This window comes from Amphibalanus amphitrite, unplaced genomic scaffold (genome assembly GCF_019059575.1).
Source record: "Amphibalanus amphitrite isolate SeventyFive unplaced genomic scaffold, NRLGWU_Aamphi_draft 001712F_arrow, whole genome shotgun sequence".
NCBI lineage: Eukaryota > Metazoa > Arthropoda > Thecostraca > Balanomorpha > Balanidae > Amphibalanus > Amphibalanus amphitrite.
This window is the reverse complement of record NW_024883205.1, coordinates 54847-74379: the sequence shown is the minus strand read 5'-3', so window position 1 is coordinate 74379 and position 19533 is coordinate 54847.

The window sequence follows — 19533 nt, the reverse complement described above, 5'->3', positions numbered from 1 at the left end:
GAGAGCACCGTCTGTTGTTCGCCGGCTTCGCGACTAGTCGCAGTTGTTCAGCGCAGAAGGAGACTACTGGGCAGACATCGCCATCGCTGGACTCGGCGATTGTGTCGAGGAGCGTCGTGGCTGCCGACAGACGAGCAGCAACCTACATCAAATATGTAATTGGTGGGTTAAATCGTATTAATCTATCCGTCACTCCCGTTAAGTACCTATTCAACATAGTTGGGCATAATATTATTATCATTTATCATACCTAAAAAATTAAATAGGGGAGACCCGGGAGGTATGGGCCCCCTGGAGGTATGGGCCATCGCAGTTTTGAAGAAGTGTTGCGTATTTTTACACATTTGACGGCGTTAACTGGTAGCAGCCATTCCGTTATACATCTCACGTAATTTTCAAAATCTTCCTCATTCTTCTTTGGCAATGAGCGGTGATAAAGCATTTTTGCCCTCTTCGAGTAAAATACGGCACATACAGAAAATTCGTGATAAATTTGAGCCAGGCTCGTTTTAGGATGTCAGATCATCGCTAACATAAAGTTTAAAGCATGCAAACTAAGACTGGATAGACCATTTGAAGCTTTCTTGCAAGATTATGAGCTGAGATGCTATGCACATTTTGGCGTCCTAACCGGGAGGTTCGGGCCACCCACCGGCCGTTGATCCTAAATAAATACAAAGATGCTTTCATTGAATGTCCCCGTCAATAAGAATAATTTTTGTCGCGCAAGGTCGAAAATTTAACTTCAAATTTCATTCAAACAGAAAAATATTATTGATTTTATTTTATGGTGCATGCTTGAGTTTACCAAAATACATATGGGCCCAAGTCACCTCCATGAAGTAAGCTGTTGGCCGCTTATGCGGTTCCTGGGCTCTAAGAGAGATCAAGGTAGATACCAGCTACGAGTATTATTCTCATTGTCAAGAAAAGAATATGAAACCTGGCACCGGCCCATGCCTCCCGGGCCATGGCCCATACCTCCCGGTGTATTTTGATGGATCGAAAAAGCACATGATTTATTGAAAGTTATCTTGAGACAAAATAGTTGATCCCAGATGCCTAATATCAGGCACACGTTGCAGGCGAAAGGCAATTTCACGTACACAGAGTAAAAAACCGGGTCTAGCCACTGCCCACTGGAAGAAAATTGCCTTTTCATAAAACCGGCCCATACCTCCCGGGTCTCCCCTACATATTACAAAACACTATAGACGTAGGAACAGGGGGGCCAGGGAGCCATGCCCCCACTTTGCGGCCAAGTTTTCAAATTTCATGCTACATTATTTAATGTTGCTCAAAATACAAAAATAAAGGCAGCAAACGATTCAGCAAGACGAGAGGAGTTCAAAACTGCCCTCAAATTTTTCTTAGGGGGGTTGGGGTTCCCACAAACTGAGATCGAAGTGTCCCTGACCGGGGTCTGCCCCCCCCCCCCCACTTTTCGTGACGTTCCTACGCCTATGCAAAATATCAATTCCATTGATAAACATACCTGAAGCCCACGGGCAGGTGCTCCTTTTTTAGTTTCTGACAGAGATCAGCAAGGTTCTGTATCTGGTCGTCAGCGAAGAATGCCTGTGTCCGGTTTTCGGCCTCTTGTTCCTGTCGGAGTCGTCGTGCCGATGGGTCTGCAAATTTCGTCGGACGAGGTGTTGAGCGGCCTGTTGCGAGTTCCACAAACGGCACAGCATCTTTCTTCAGAAGTCGCCGTTTCCGATCCTTGCCGCGTCTGTTAGCACCCGCACGAAAATCATGAGGACGGAAATGCTTTTCGCATATGCCACAGTTGACCCCGTTCAGGTTTTCCACGTTCCGTCCAATGGCTTCAGCCCATTTTCTCTTGCTTGCTTTATTTCCGGGGAATCGAAAAACGCTTAATCGTGGGGTAGGCTTATTGTTTTCCCTGTCCCATATCGTCGGCTTGTGTCCTGAACGACAGTTAGCAACTGCACAATATCTTGGCATTGTTGAACAGCTTCCATACTGTATACAACCACAAGTTATGAATTCATTGTGTTGTGGAACGATTGTACAGAAAGGGGAAATCACAAAAAAAAAATATTACAATGATCCACACTAAACCAACTTGGTATTAAGATGTATAAACTACAATTCCGACAAAGCTCAACGAAAACAATATGTTGAAATTTGGAATGTTTGAGATTCTATAAGTAAAATACTCATTATTGCAGCACGTGATAAATGCAATTAACATCCGTCATCCACCGCCTGCAGTACCCTTATGGTAATCGGCGAAATTTCGTGTCCAGTCCAGATATGTAGTAGTCTACATATCTGATACAGGGTGACCCAAAATCAATGTCACATCCTCCCACAACCTTTATTTTGCCTAATACGGCGTAATTTCAATATAATTTCGGCGTTACTTGCTCCTAGAGACCATATTGGCTGCATTCTAGTCACGTGACCTTCGAATTTTTGTGGCCCTGACTGGTCAAGTGGTAACGGAGGCTATTTTCGGGGCAGTAGCCAGGGCGAGCGGACCAGGTGTCCGCGATGGCAAAACGGCACAGCAAATCGTCTTGCAACGGGGCAGTCGGCATAGCTGCCGGCGGCATGGCCCACAGCCAGGTCGCCGAGGCACTGGGCATGGGTTACCGCACGATTTGCCGCTGGTTGTCACGTGACAGAAGCAGATAGACGCTTGAGAACAAGCTAGGTCGCGACAGGAAGACTTCCGCCAGTCGGGTAGCGCAGATCATTATCGCGAAGTGTGGAGCTTAAGACGGGCAAATCCAAAAGGAAACTGGCAAGCAGGCTGACTGCTAACGGTCATCCAGTTTCAAAGTCGACAAGCCATCGGTACCCGAGGTTGTCTCCTAAGCTGAAGCCTACCAAGCCACGTCTCCGGCGGGCTCCGCCGGGACAAGAAACTGGCGGGGGCCGATTCGATTTCGCCCCCCCCCCCCCCTGAGATCTCGGAAACTAATGAACGGATTTTGATCCGGTAAGCGGCATTGGATTGCTCTCAACGGGAAATACATTTTTGACATTTTTTAACATCAAAAACGAAAAAACCCTGAGACCCCCAAAAAGCCAAAATTTTGCGATTTGGCAGAGTTTTCAAAGAATGAGGTCTAGTTCAGTATCTAGGAAAGTCAGAGGAAAACGGAAAAAAGCAGCTGATAGCTGAGGAAATTTCGTTTCGAATAGCTGCCAACAGATTTCAGCTATTTTTGATATTTGAGGCGCTAGGAGTCAAAAATCTAAAAGCGTATTTTTTAGTAGCACCACTTTTGCGTCAATAACTTCTGAACCGTTAGTGATAGCCTGAAACGGTAAACGCCGTTGCAGTTCTCTAATGACTGCGAAACAAATGGTTTGTATTTTGACCTACTAAGGTCACTCAATTTTGACCTCAGGTCACGGTTCGGTTGACATGACCTGAGCAAGTATAGGCGAGTAACATATCATTCGATACTTCGTTTGGTAAAAGATTGTTCAAACACCAGCTTTAAGTTTTTATTGGGAGCTTTCGGAAGCGTTACAGCTTCCTTCGTCAGCCTTGGATAGAATTCTTAAAAAGACAGATAAACACGTAAGTACAAAACAATTCAAAATTCAAAAAACGCCACTTAAACTTAAAGTGGCGCAGATATTCGAGAAAAGCTCGTTTCGTAACGAATATCTGCGCCTCTTTAAGTTAAAGTGGCGTTTTTTTAATTTTGAATTGTTTTGTACTTACGTGTTTATCTGTCTTTTTAAGAATTCTATCCAAGGCTGACGAAGGAAGCTGTAACGCTTCCGAAAGCTCCCAATAAAAACTTAAAGCTGGTGTTTGAACAATGTTTTACCAAATGAATCCGTCCCAGCTCAACAACATATATAATCATTCGATACTTCATGACTAGGGAAACATGTTGTTATATAAAGAAGTGCTTTATATAGAAGTGATTATTATAATAAGAAGTGCTTATTATATATAAGAAGTGCGTGCTTATATATATGTATATTGTATATATTGAGTATCCATGACAGGTTGGATGATGATGTAAATAGTACACCAAATTATTACAAATGCATTCAAATATATTCAAAAAGACACACAAAGTTTTCGGTTCATGGAACCTTGATCACTGTGCAAATCACTGTGATCACTTGATAACTGTGCACTAGGTGTCCAGCATTACGCGCAGCGTAATGAATCAATTTTCAATAAAATCGGCCCAGTAGCGGGCGAGTTATTGCCAGAATAAATTTGGCGTCTCCTCTTGGCCGGCGGTGCCCAGCGCCGGTGTTCATTGCCAAAGGTCAGCGACCTTCCGGCTCTGATTTCACTCAGTTTTGCAAGCGAAGAAACTGAGGCTAACGCGCGTGCTCTCTGATCGGCGCCGGCCGCGGCCCAAAATGCGGCAGAGATGCACCCGCCACGTGCAAACCACCGAACCCACCCCCACCAAAATTTAATACGACAAACAGATGCACGCGTCTGACTTATGTCCAAAATTTCACCCCCATAGCCCGCACCGTTTCGGAGCAATAACCCGCCAAGCGTGACTGACGCGTTACATACATACATACATACGTACATACGTAATGTCCGTGTGTAACGCGTCAGTCACGCTTGGCGGGCTGTTGCGAGGCGACGGTGCGGGCTACGGGGGTGAAATTTTCGACACAAGTCGGACGCGTGCATCTGTTTGTCGTATCAACTTTTCGAGGGGGTGCGTGCAGCGGTGTGCACGTGGCGGGCGCATCTTTGCGGAATTTTGGCCGCGGCAGGCTTCGAGCAGAGAGCACGCGCTGTAGGCTCAGTTTCTTCGCTTGCAAAGCTGAGCGAAATCAGAGCCGAAAGGTCACTGACCTTTGGCAATGAACACCGGCGCAGGGCACCGCCGGGCAAGAGGAGACGCAACAATTATTCTGGCAATAACTCGGCCGCTACTGGGCCGATTTTAATGAAAATTGATTTATTACGCTGCGCGTAATGCTGTCCCTCTAGCGCACAGTGATCAAGGTTCCATGAACCGAAAGCTTTGTGTGTCTTTTTGAATATATTTGAATGCATTTGTAATAATTTGGTTTATTATTTACATCATCATCCATATGTATGTATATATATATATATATATATATATATATATATATATATATATATATATATATATATATATATATATATATATATATATATATATATATATATATATATATATATATATATATATATGTTTCTTGACATTGTCAAGAAACATGTCACCCCACAGACGGAAACAACGTGAAGCTGCTGATCTACTACAAAAACAAGAAGACAGCAAACATGATCATGCGGAACAACCAGCACAAGGAACCGGACCTCAAGTGTACCAATGTGGTATATGAATTCATATGCCCCGATGAGGACTGCAAGCCTCCACGCCCGAAATCATGCTACATTGGCCACACCACCAACACACTGTCTAAACGCCTCACATTTCATAAGCAGAACGGCGAAATTCAAAAACACATGAAGCTGCAACATGGAAGGGACGTGACCCGGAGTGACTTGGCGGAAAACACGCGCATATAATCTCGCGAGTCGAACCGTAAGCGGCTGAAGGTGCTGGAGGCCGTCTTTATTCAGAAGAGGCGGCCATCCATCAACATTCAGCGCGACCATGCCGGCATCATTACGCTGCATGATATCTGCGCGTGACGTGTGACTGCATGCCCAGTAGGTGTGCAGCAATACAGTGTTTAGGTTTGTGTATTTCCTCTCCCGTGGAGGATCGTGTATTATGAAGGTAGTGTGCAAAACCATAGTGAATTTAAATATGATCAAAAAGTTTTATATCAACTGTTTAGAACTTTGCATCGCTGCCATGTACTAACTGCCATGTTATTATGCATTTCAGACCCTGTGGAACAGTCCTTTTCGGCTATTTCTCGCTGTATATGCGTTTGATTTTAACTAAACTTTGGCAGTGGTAGTTTGAGATCCCTACCTAATTTTATTAATATGGTCTATTAACAAAAAATGAAAAATAAAGGCAAATGTCATTGACTGATAATGTTAAGGTCGTCAGAGCCCTGCTTAGAGGCTGGCACAGGCTGGGCGCTGCCTCCCCTCTGATTGGTCGTGACGTACTAGCACACTGCGGCTTGGCTCCGCCCACTTGCGGTCCTGCCTCGGGTCATGCCAGCCGCAGTCGCAGTCCGACCGGCCGGCGTGCGGGTGGTGCGCGCGCGGAGCGGTAGAGTGGCGCACTTGTTCGCATGTCATTAACTTTTGATAAGTTGTTCTGCAACAAATACTGGACGGAGGAAGGAAGAAAAAGGAAGAAGAGACAAAGTGACAATGACACGAACGGTAGACTGTGGCTAGTGGACAGCAAACAATGTACGTAAACGCTAGAGCAGAGACAGGAGACAAAGACGGTAGACGAAAGACAGACAAAGATGGCAGACCAGAGACAAGTGACGGAGATAGAGATTATAGACGACAGACTGACAAGGGGAGTGAAGGATGGTAGATCATGAACTCTCGATGTTGAATATCTACATTATCATATCCTATCTTTCCTTGTTAAATTGCTTTTGGCTAAGCTCTATCAACCATATCAAAGCATTGTGGAAATATTATGGAAAGATTGAATATTGTTAACCCCAAATATCTTAAAAATAATACAAAAACGAAATACAAGCACATATGTGGATACCCTCAATTAAATAAGGCCGTTGAATGTCACATATGTACCTAAAGACAATGCGGTAGATTCTGTCTCGTTACTCATTGAATGCACCATAGCCTGTAGGAAAACGGTCAGCGGAGAAGCTTGCTATAAATTATTGAAAATAAGATGCTTTAATTTTGTAGGGAAAACATTCTGCAGGATCTTAATTTGTAGCTAGAAGGAGTGCTTATCGTTTTATACATACACCGATCTGCATTGCATTCTTTCCGTCCTTATTCTCTCCGCGCGAGACACGACACATATTCATGCAAGGGAAGGTGCGTTAGCGTGTGTCTTCTTCCAGTCCTTTGCAGAGCTCCGCGTCCCTCTGAGCCCGAGCGGCGAATGACCGGTCCCGGTGTCGCGGCGCGGTGGGCGGAGCTTAGCTGCGGCGCAACAGCTGACGCTGCTACGCCGTGCTAGCCTCTACCACGGCGCAGAGTTTTCCGATCACTTTTTACCATTACAAGTCAATGACAAGTGCCCTTCATTTTGACATTTTGTTAAAAGACCATATTAGTAAAAATTAGGTAGGGCCTTGAAACTCATTGTGTCAAAGTTTGGTTGAAATCAAGCGTTTAGGTAACGAGAAAGAGCCAAAAAGGACTGTTCCAGGTGGTCTGAAATGCATAGTAGGTCGTTCAATAAGTAAGGTAAAATCGCATTTATTTCAGTCCACCTTTGGTGTAACGACATGAAACTTGCAACATATGTTAATTGAAATATTGTCTTCAAAATGGCTATAAGCATTTGGTAGCAGGTCCCATCGGTCAACCACCCCAGCCTTCAGAACTCGCACCTACTTCCAATTACCGTTCAGGCGCACGTGCTTATCTCAGCACTCCACCAAACACTGAAAACCCGCTCGGAAAACTCCTTATTGATGTTTTTACCATGTCTTTTTATTTTCTTGATTGCCTCATCCGTAAAAAGTTATTCCCGGAAACAGAACGTCTTCCGGCGATCCGAACAGATTGAAGCTGGACGGCGCCAGATCAGGGCTATACTCCAGCATTCCTGTACTGAAAGAGCAAAGCCACCCCCGCACTGATGCCTAGTCGGGCATCCTTCTGTTGTTGAGTGAACTCTTTTGGTATCCATCTCAGGCAGACCTTGAAAATATTTAACGTATCTGATGATGCCTGTAGCTGATTCGACAGAACACTTCACTCCGTAAATGAAGTCAGTCAAGCGAATGCTTTGGGTCTCCATCATCACCTCACCTCGCTGATTTCACGGATGGTGCCAGATCCAGAGGGTCCTGCAAGCATAGGTCTGCCTGCCGTAGAATTTTGTCTCTTACACTGCCGTATCACTACCCACTTCCCACCACTAAGCATTGTGAATGGTCATGTGGCGTCATCAGGGTACAATTTGCTGCCGACGCCGGTTTCGAGATGAACTCGCTGAGCTAACGGGCGAAGCAAAGTATTTTCACTAAAACGGAAAAAAAATCTTAGTATGAGCGGCCCGACCTGTAACGATTTTGAGAGGTTTATATAAAAGTAACCACTGCACAGGGCTGATTGACCTGCGGTCTGTTTTTTTTTTTTCTTTCTTTTTTGCTGGGCAGCCTAATAACTATCCCTTCTACGCCGTAATTAACTTCTATTGACAGGGCTGCGGAGTCGATGAATTTTTTAGGACTGACTCCGACTCCGGCTCCGCACACCTGGCAGGGCCGAGGAGGCGGCAGATTTTCGGTGACTCCGACTCCGGTCTCGGTTTCCAAAATCGACTACGACTCCGACTGCGACTCCGGTCACAGCTGTCGACTCCAACCGATTCCGACTTCGGCTTCGACTCCCACTCCGACTCCGCAGCCCTGTATATTTATAAATCTAAAGGCGTCTGTCGTGGCACGTGCCATGTGAAAAGTTAAGGGTGCTCAAATTCTTTTCCTTAAGTATAGAGCTTTCGAAAGACCTATAGTAAAGGTCTTTCAAAAGGATATATATTATTACATATCTTACCAGCGCTGGGGAAAGGGGGTTGGGGGGTTGGACGTATCCTGCGTTTTTCGCAGATATTGAGTAAAAAAAAAAAAACGGCAGCGCAGAGCAAAACCGTCTTCGCCACACCTATTAATGCAAGTTTCCCGCACATACTGTGAAAGTTTGTTGTTGTTTGTTTGTTTGTTTGTTTGCTGTCTTCTTGTTTTTGTAGTAGATCAGCAGCTTCACGTTGTTTCCGTCTGTGGGGGTGACATGTTTCTTGACAATGTCAAAAGTTTGCCCATGCCTCTCAAGGTCAGGTCACCAGGTAGGTCACGTAAAGTGACCTCGCCTCAGAAAAAAATTAAAATGCTCGTCATAGCCACATTGACTGAACGATCGCCTTGAAACTTTGAGCGATTGATAAGAGCGATGTGCATTAAATTTTAATTTCGTAATTTTGATATCGCTGAGCTAAGTTTAGGACAATCTGCGACCTCTCTATTTTTGTTCAGTTGGAGAAAATTGAAATACGTATTACCTACAAGACAAACGGTATTCTAAACACTCAAATATCATGACACCAGTAAACTTGACACACTGAATAAGACAATAGCACATGGGAACCTTACTTATGTCCCCGAGGCCATCGCAGGTCATGAAAGTTCCCCGGCGGATTTTGCCTTTGATTAGAGCGATGAAAACATCTTCGATGTGCTTGGGTCGACGATGCGCATTGACTGATGCGCAACATGACCTCTTCCGGACAGGTCATGACCTTGAACTTGTTCGTTCCTTGCTTGAGTCAAAAGTGTTTTAAAGTCTATCGAACGCGCTTTTCTACGGCACTGCATCAATATTGGTTCATTTAAGTTATGCGCCGGTGTTTCAGAAAATGTTTAAATATGCACCACTTTACCTTTGTTGACATCTGGTGACCTAACCGTTAACCTGACCTATAAACTGATCGAATTATTTTCGTCTTGATTTTGAACGTTGTTTCAAATGTCGCTTACCGTGTGTTGCTACGTGGCCCATAGACTGAGTTAACCCTCGCCCGTATTGTTGTTTAGCCAGCCACGAACGTATAGGGGAGGGGGGGTCGTTGGATACCCCTTGCCGTTTGGCCTCTGATGGACTTAGAGCTTCGCGGACAAAACGAGCGTGTTGTTGGTGACGAGAGGAAACAAAAAATGTCTATTTTTAACCCTCGCCGGCACAGGCCATTTTGAGTCCTTCGACGGCACAAGGGGGGGGGGGGTGGTACGACCCCCCCCTCGCGTTTGGCCCCTGATCGAGCTAGAGCTTCGCAGAAAAAACGAGCGTGTTGCCCGTCACGAGACGAAGCCGATGATACCCAATTTTAAGGTCCTAGGTCATCGGGTGACCTTCCAGGTCAGGTCAATGACCCGAAAACCGGGAAAATCGGGACCTGTTAGAAAGTCGTAAAGTGTGGCTGCTATGTGGTTTTTCGGGGTGCTGATCACGAATATAGTGTTAGTTTTGATGAGAGATGATGTCTTTAAGCATTTAGACCAGGTCGGGTCAGGTCAGGTCAGGTCAACCGGTAGGGGTTGTGACGGGTATTCGTAATACGTGTCAACCGCCTCGGACAGCTTCGTAACATGTTACGAAGGCACCAAAACTACTTCTTAAATGTTCAAATGGTTACTAAATTCGAATTCAGCTCCAAAAACTAGCCAAGAAACATGTAAAACTCGAAAAAGTGAACCGAGGTCACCCGAGGTCACCAAAGGTCAATGACCTGACCTGACCTTCAGGTGACCTTGACACCCACCCTAATGCATGGGAGCAACATCAAATCACATGTTTGAACATTTGAAACCACGAAAAGCTTGCAAACGCGCGTCTAATGCGAGCCGACAAGCGCCGAACCGCGATTTCGGCCAAACATGATCACAGAAAAGAGGTCACAGGTCAAAGGTCATTGGGGTCAGGGTCATGAAATTTTCAGGGTAGGTGTAAAATTGATCAATGCGAGGGTACTGAAAGTTTCGTCGCGATCGGCCGCTTTTTACGCGAGTTATTCGCGAAAAACCTTAGGGGGGGTTGCATCAACCCCCCCCCCCTGTGCCGGCGAGGGTTAAGGTCCTAGATCATTTGACCTTCCAGGTCAGGTCAATGACCCCAAAAATCGGAACAATGGAAACTGTAAGCTAGAACGTCGTAAAGTGTGGCTGCTAGTTTTTTTCGGGGTGCTAATCACAAATATCATGTTAGGTTTGATCAAATCTTCACGCATTTAGGCCAGGTCGGGTCAGGTCAGGTCAGGTCAACCAGTAGGTTCTTGCCGGGTATCTATAGTAGGTGTCAACTGCCACTCACAGCTCCGCAACATGTTACAAAGGCACCAAAACTGCTTCTTAAATGTTCAAATGGATGCTAAATTCTAAATGAGTTCCAAAAACTGTCCTAGACACGTGTAAAACTCGAAAAGTGAATCAAGGTCACCGAAGTTCAATGACCTAACCTGAGTTTCACGTGACCTTGACACCAACCTTGACACCAACCTTTAACAATCCTGAAAATGGCTAATTCATTCATAGTCCCTGTGCTTTAGAACGGCCTGGTCGGGTCGCGCCAGACTGTCTGGATCGGCTTCTGGCCGAGACATAGCTTCGGGCTATTGACCCGAGTGACCCCGGCCCGCGTCCACCTCCCTGCCCCACGGAACCGGCCGACTGGCCCGCCGACCGGTTTAGCCTCTGCGCTGGTCACCGACTCATGCCTGTTTACGCACCCAACTCGCACTACCATTCCGTAGTAAGCGGCTGTCAGCTGAGCTCATTGAAGGCATGGCAGGGACGGTTCTAGGAGGGGGCAAAAAAAAAACTTAGTCTTAGGACGGAAAATACAGACTTCTGTGTATTGTAGCGACACGGAGAGGTGGGTCCTAACAAGGGGTTCAAACAAAGTCGTGTGGTATTGCGCGTCCCTCCGTCAGGACTTCCGCGCACTCGGTAGCAGAGCCTTTGAGATATTGGCCGGTTTCGCTGAAGCAACTAGAACCTACCACGCAATGAGCAGAGGGCTGTACGTTAGGGTGCATCAAACGCCCCACTTTTTCGAAAAATTTCTACGAACCCCCTGTCACCAAAATTAATTTGTTACGTATCCTAAATGTATCAACCATGCCAAATTTCAAGAATTTCTGAAGCCATCTAGGGGGTCCGCATTGACCCTAAAGTTAACGAAATTTCATGAATTTGATCATTAATGGCGCTTAATTACAATTATTTAAAATTATTCTTAGGTCAAAATATCTTTTAGAATCGCTAAACATTGCAAGTGCTATCCTAAAACTGCCCACCAAATCAATCTGAAATGTATCTGATTTCACCTATAGGAGTCTTGACACTCGCCCGTATTGGTGTTTTGTGTGCGTCTAACGTACAGGAGCTGGACCCTCTTGCTGTTCGGTCTCTGATTAAGCCAGAGCTTCACGGAAAAACTAGCGTGTTTCCCGTAACGAGAAGAAGCAGATGATATCAATTTCTACGGTCCTAGGTCATTGGTTGACCTTCCAGGTCAGGTCAATGACCCAAAAGTCGGGAAAATCGGGACCTGGTAGAACTTCGTGAATTGAGTTTGTTGTAGTTTTTCGGGGTGCTGATTACGATTTTCAGATCAGCTTTGATCAAAGATGAAGTCTCTATGCATTTAGGCTTGGTCGGGTCAGGTCAGGTCAGGTCAACCAGTCGGAGTCCTGCCAGCTATCCATAGTAGGTGTAAATCACCACCGACAGCTTCGAAATATTACGAAGGCTTCGAATAAATATTACGAAATATTACGATTAATATGTTACGAAGGCAACAAAACTACTTCGTAAGTGTTCAATGCTCAAACGTTTCAATGTAGTCACGCTTACGAGATGAGTAGACATTAGACAATGCTCTTATCATCAGACGCTACTGCAGTGTCAGTGCGTCTGCTTTTTGAAAGGCCTGCGCTCTCTCTCGTCTTTCTGGGCCATGTATCTGGTGCAACAACTATATAGCGCGGTGCAACAACTACATATATAGCGCCAACCATTCAGCGTTGCATCCACTCGTCGACGCACGGGGAAGGGTCTTTCACAAGGAGATGAAACTCCAGAAAGTAGCAACTGGCATGTCTCAGATATTCCATTCCGGTCACCTGAGGTTCCGGAGGTTTCGTTCACGTGATCGTGACCTATTGTTTTGGGTCAATGGGGTAAATATGAAAACCGAGTCAGAATGATCATCGCCAGTCACACCCCGGCAAGACCGCGCCCAAACCTCGGCAACATTCAATAGAGCAAGTGGCGGCAACAAAACGAAGATATCAAGTTCGGACGTCGCTACTGAAACCGCAAGGTCGTTGACAACGTCGGATACACCTGTCTGCGAGGGATGAGAGTCCAGACTTGGGATGCTCCACAGGGACTTGGTCCATCATGAGGTCGCCGAACAATTACCGACGGGAAGAGCGGCTTACTCTTGTTGTCGTCGAAGACGTGCTATCAAATTACATGAGAATTATTCACGGATTGCTAAAAAGATACTCACGAGTCACTCTAAACCAATAATAGCGGTGTTAACATTTACCTCAACATGAGTTCGTCTCAAACCGGTTTTGTCAGGGCTGCATGCGTGACAAAGTAACTTCATTTGGTTTTGACGCTGCCATGGTCGACTAGGAATTTCAGGCTTCATATCGGCGAGCTCATCATCGTGTGCGTCTTCTGCGAGCCCAGAGTCGAAGTATCGAAGTCATGTCGTTGAATCGCAAAACCATAAAATAAGCAAGAACCGCTCTAACCCAAGAAAACCCAAGTTAATCATTGGAACTTAACGAAGCGATTTGTTCCAGACTTCCCTCCCAGCAAAAGCCCTACTTCCTAAATATAGGTAATGCGTATCAGTTGGCTAAGCTGAAACTATCTATAGTTATTATTTTCGTGCTTAATTTGGGCTTATTGAGGAAAAATCGCGATGATCTCAAATACTCTTAGTGATGTCAAAGGACGTCATATAGGGCACAAGTTGAATACAGACCAGGCATCAGTCCACGAAAACGGGGCACAAAAATAAATTTCAATTCCTGAAACATATTTGGATCATATTTGGCGCTAACTGAGCACTGCTCAGTTAGCGCCAAAACAGATACAGAAAAAACAATACAGAAACTGCTCAGTGAGCAGTTTCTGTATCACTACCTATGGGGCATAATGGAGGTGTCACGTGACTGACCTGACCTCAGGCGACCTTTACGGAAAAGAAAATCAAAGGAAAAAAGCTGTAAAAATTTGAAAGCTTGTGATTTCCTAAGTTTCGTCTCCCTGCGAAAGATGCCCCGACTCTGAGAGCGCTGCGAATCTATGCAGCATTTTTAGACCATCGAGAGGTTCGCATATGACGTCATAGGTCACTGACCTGACCTGATATCAAAATGCAGCAAATGCCAAATGTTCAGGCTTAAGTATCAAAGGTCAGCTAAGCCAAATTAAAGTTCCCTAACCGGACGTGTTTCGACCGATCGCGACAAAAACAGCAGTGGTCGCACCAACCCCCTCCATCGGGGAAGGTTAAGTGATGAAGCATGTTCATAGCTGATGCGGACCCCCTAGATGGCATCCGATATAATTTTAATTTTGCACAGCGTCATTGTGCTACTAGTGGAACAAATTGAATCAACAGACAGATCGATTTGAAGACATCGGGGCGTTTGATGCACCCTACTGTACGTGCCTGTAATTGTTCGTGCATTTTAGGAGTATTCGTGTGGCTACACGACCTACAACTTCAGAAATAAAATTATGCTTTCAATGATATGCAGAATGCGGGGGTTTTGCGAAATACTATTATACTACAACAGAAATTGTTCTGTGACGGTCCCTTACCGATCACGATCGCCTACTTTGTCGATACCGCTATCGTGGCCCTAGAAGTAGTCGAGGTGGTCCCTGAGACAGCCAAAAGGGAGCCATTAACCCTATTCCTGGCGGGCTCCGCCGGGACAAGAAACTGGCGGGGGGCCGATTCGGCCCCCCCCCCTTCAGATCTCAAAAACTACACATCGCAGCGACAAACGGCGAACGGCGTTTGATAGGTCGTTTAAAGATCTACAACTTTAAATAAAACATTTTCAGGTAAGGTCAATATTGAGGTCACCAGAGGTCATCAACGATAAAATGTTTTGGAATTAGTTACCTATATAACTTTTAAACTAAGAAACAAAGAGACATAAAACCAATACATTTTTGTTGCTCTCGCCGAGGCGATGCGAAATAAGTATGTGATGACCTTCACAGGTCAATTTAAAATTTGACCTGAGGTCAAGGTCAGGTCATTCATCAATGAGGTTGTGGGGTATGGTCATGCTGCATACCAAACGACGCGCCTTGACCAGGCGAGCAGTTTGGTACCACTTACAAGTCTTTAGCACCATCATGTCGTGATTTATTGACAGAAAAACGATTTATGACACATGACACATGACCTCAGATGACGTTTGCCGGTGCCCCTGTCAATTAGCGGCACCAGGATCATCACCGATGAGATAATCTTCCGTAATACTGAAAGAACTGGGTGTTTTTGACTCGTTTACACGAAGCAGGATGCGTTTCAATATTTTCCCATAGGCTTGCAATGTAAAGGTCACGAGTCTGGCCTGACCTCAGGTCACAGATATGAAAATTCTGAGACATAAAAATTGCACATACTGGTACCCTAACTAAAGCCTGAAGAGAAGAAATTGATCGGTCAAAAACTCTAGCTCTGGCGTGATTGCAAACTTTTCTGAGGTAGGGTCACCAAACCGCCTCTGGTGACCTGACCTGAGGTCAGATCAACTCAAAATTTTCAGAAATGTTGCGTAAAAGCCTTTAAGAAAAAGTCAGAAAATTTGAGCTTCCTAGCTCAAAGCGTTTGGGAGATATAACCAAAAAACCTCAGGGGGGGGGGGGCTCCTGAGGCCCCCCCCCCGCCAGGAATAGGGTTAAACAGTCTACAATCTTTACACAAAAACTTGACTCTTCCGAAATGAAGTGGGTGATTGGTGAAAAATCAGTACCTATATTTTAGGAAAGTGAGGGTCCCTCTAAGGAGCCCCTAAAACAGTTTGACAAACTAGGGGATAGGAATCTAAATACTGAACCAATCAAGAAATTGAATCTCTCATCAGCCTTACGTATAAGAAGAGCATACATTTACCGTTTTGGTGGCATCACCTTGCATTTAAAAAGAGCGAGAACATACACTGCATAAATGTGGTTGCCAAACGTTGAGCGGGAATATAAATACCTACGCCTTATTTTATAAGCCTGAACTTGGATCCAGGGGGAGAGAGTACCTAAGTCATATCACTCCAGTCATAGACCCGCTTTTCACCACCACGGTCCACGCTCCCCCCCCCCCCCCCCCCGTCAACACGTTTTCCACTGCTGTTTTTTCCCTCCCCCCCCCCCCGGTCAGCACTTTTCGTCGCCGCCCCCACCGGCGCCCAGGGCTCAGCCCCCCCCCCCCAACCTATTTTGCGATCCTACACCCCTGAGTGCAAGTCTCATGTTTATTATTTTCATGCATTTGACGCTGGAAAGATGTGACATTATTTTTCGGACACCCTGTAATGCTTGCTCTGCCTCTGTCTCCGTCAGATATGTGCATAGATTCGGGAAAATGGATCTGAGATCCGATGCCATGGATCTAGATCTGGTATCCACTCGGATCTTAGATCAAAATCCTCAAATTTGTCGAGAGATCCATTCAGATCATAGATGTGACCCAGCAGTTTTGTCGAGAGATCCTCCCTGCCTCCATCCTTTGTCCCTCCCTCCCTCACTTCCACTCTCTGACTGTCGCTCTTTGACCCAATCATATGCTCACTTACCCCTCCCCATCTGCCTGTCTCCCTCCCCTCCCCGCTGACCCAATCATATAATGCTTTAAAACTCCCCATCTGTCTCTCTCCCTCCCCTCCCCGTCTCATTTATCACATTTCATCGCTCGCTCCCTCCCTCCCTCTCCCTCCCATCCCTTCTAATCCCCTCCCTCCACTTATCCCGTCCCTCTCCCCCTTCCCCTCCCCTCATATCCCCTCTTGGTACTTGAAAAGTACGGACTTCTCTGCCCTCGCCGTGGATGCATATCTGCGTCTCAGATACGTATCTGATTCGCTCTCTGTAGGTAGTTTAAAAGTAAGTAGATAATGGATGCTTCCCTACCCGCTCCGCCCCGCTCCGCCCCTACCCTTCCCGTTTCTGCCTAACCCTCCCTGCCTGCTTCCATCCCTCTTCCCTCCCCTTCCCTCACTTCCACTCTCTGTCGCTCACTGACTCAATGATAAACTCATTTTCCCTACCCATATGGCTCTCTCCCTCCCCTCCCAGTCTCCTTTAGCAGTAGCACACATCTTCGCTCCCTCCACCCCTCCTCTTCCCTTCCCTCCCAACTGCTCCCATCCTTTCCCTCCTCTCCAATACCATCTTTGTATTTGAAAAAAGTACTGGCAGTGGCTTCTTCTTCGCCCGCACCGCAGATACATATACGTTTTTATATCCCAGTTACCGAAGCTATATATTAAGGTACGCTCTCGGCAGGTAGTTTAAACAGTAAGTACTGGGTGGTTCCCGCCCACCTCCGACACTAGTAATTAGACATGATCGATAATATTTCAGTATTTTATGGAATTCTGTAACCAACCTATCTCAAATTTAAGCGCCATACCTCGTCAAGCTCCGCCACCCTCTCCAACTCCCCTTTTTCCCCGCAACCCCCTATCCCGGCCCCGAACCCCCTCGCATCCCTTGCCCCATCCCCCTACGCTCCGCCGCTCATGATCGGTAATGTGTTCAGTGCTAAAGATGATCACTGGCGGATCCAGACTTGCGTTTTTGGGGGGGGGGGGGGGCCAACTCCTGCAAGTAACCAAACCTAGGGTACCCCCAAATCCTGTTTTCTCATCGGATTTAGGCCACTTATTTTTTCGTCACAGCCCTGAAACGATATTTTTTTTTTAACTAAAAATAAAAAAATAGAAATGGTAGCCCACCCAACCCGAGCCTAAATATTACTTTGAAAACACTTCAAATTGCTTTTGTCGACCAATTAGCCCGCTCCGGGTCGGTGCGTGGCGCAGCCTTCGCGGGCTGGGAGGTGTCGGTTGGACCCCCTGCCGTTCGGCCCCTGATTAAAGGGACTATCCCACCTTTAACATGGGGTTTGAGTTGAGATAGCCAAGTTTGCGGCGAGGTTCAGAAACCACTATCTATCTAGGTTGCAACCCCCGCGGCCTCTTGGTGTTGAAGAAATTCGTTCCCTTCATTTGAAAATGGGCCTTGCACAAGGCCCTATCTTCAACATGGAGCGACCGTTAGTGTGACGTCACCTCGTTTAGTCATTCTGATTTAAATGGGTTTGTTCGTTGAAAAATCGCTTAAAACTTGGTCTGAACTTTGTTGTGGTGCCTACAGAGTAAAAAGAATCAGCTTTATGACAGTAATGTGGCCTGGGGAAGGAGGTAATTTTGGGCTGTGACGTCACATATTTGAAAGTTTGTGTTTGGAATATGGGAAGCCTAAGATGTTTAATGAAAAATAAATGCCAGAACCGTGTTCCTGGTCATCCAATCTATAAGGTCGGGCACAATTTAACTGGTTTAACAACATTTTAGAAGGTGGGATAGTCCCTTTAAGCTAGAGCTCGCGGAAAAAAAACAGGCGTGTTGCCCGTGAGTGACGAGACGAAGCCGATGATACCCGATTTTAAGGTCCTTGGTCATTGGTTTACCTTCCAGGGCGGTGTTTCACGGTCGTGCTGACAGCCGCTGACAGCGCATTCCGCGAGCTAAGGTCAGCCTTCGGTAGTGTTGTGGGTATAGGCTTGTTGATGTCTCCATTGAAACCAAAAGTGCCATCAGCGCTGGCAGCGGCTGGCAGCGTGCCGTGAAACACCGCCCAGGTCAGGTCACAGACCCAAAAGACGGGAAAATCAGGACCTGTCAGAACCTCCTAAAGTAAGGCTGTAATACGTTTTTTTTGTGCTGATCACAAATTTCATGTTAGTTTGGATCATAGATAATGTCTTCATGCGTTTAGACCATGTCGGGGCAGGTCAGGTCAGATCAACCAGTAGGAGCAGGGCGTATTTTAAGGGATTTTCACTGGGTCGGCAATCACAATTAGGGGCGGCATTTTGCACTCATAGGGGCGGCACTTGGCATCTGAGGGGGCGGCATACCTGCTGATATTTAATGACCAAAAAAGACACGTTCGACGGTTCTTTTATAACTCTTCCTAAGTAATGATTTCAGATTCAACCTAAGCTCAGCGGTATTACGTTTATTTTTCCGGGATATAGTATTTCTCTCATCATAATGCGATAAATGAACTATAATTTGACCTAACAAAAAATAATTTTAAAATTTTACCTGAGGTAAACATGTTACATACCAGTCGATTCGTATCGTCAAGCTTAAAATATTCACGGCGTTTTATGGCTCTATCTAGAACAGTGGTCGGCAGGTCGCACGAGTGTGCCCACTTTATGGGCGCTGGACGGGGCCATTACCCCCACTTGTCATACCCCATTGCTTACACAGCAAGGGTCGCTGATATTCGGCCATATCCTTTGACGCCTCTATTTTTCTGCATAGGTATAAATAAAATGCAACACAATTAACTCTCTTTTTTATGGAGAGGGAGAGCGTGTGGAGTAAGGATTAACTCATACATTTTTTATTTATTAGTTACTCGCGTAATGAACAGCGTATTGCAACGATACGTTCATCCCTCCCCCCCCCCCCCCCCCAGGTTAATGAATGTTATACCTACCTACTCAAACATTTTCGTGACCCCAGTGACATTGTCATTGAGTCAAGCGAAGACAATGCGGGGAGTCCGGTGCTCTACCAACTGAGCCACGGAACAGGCAAATGCTCA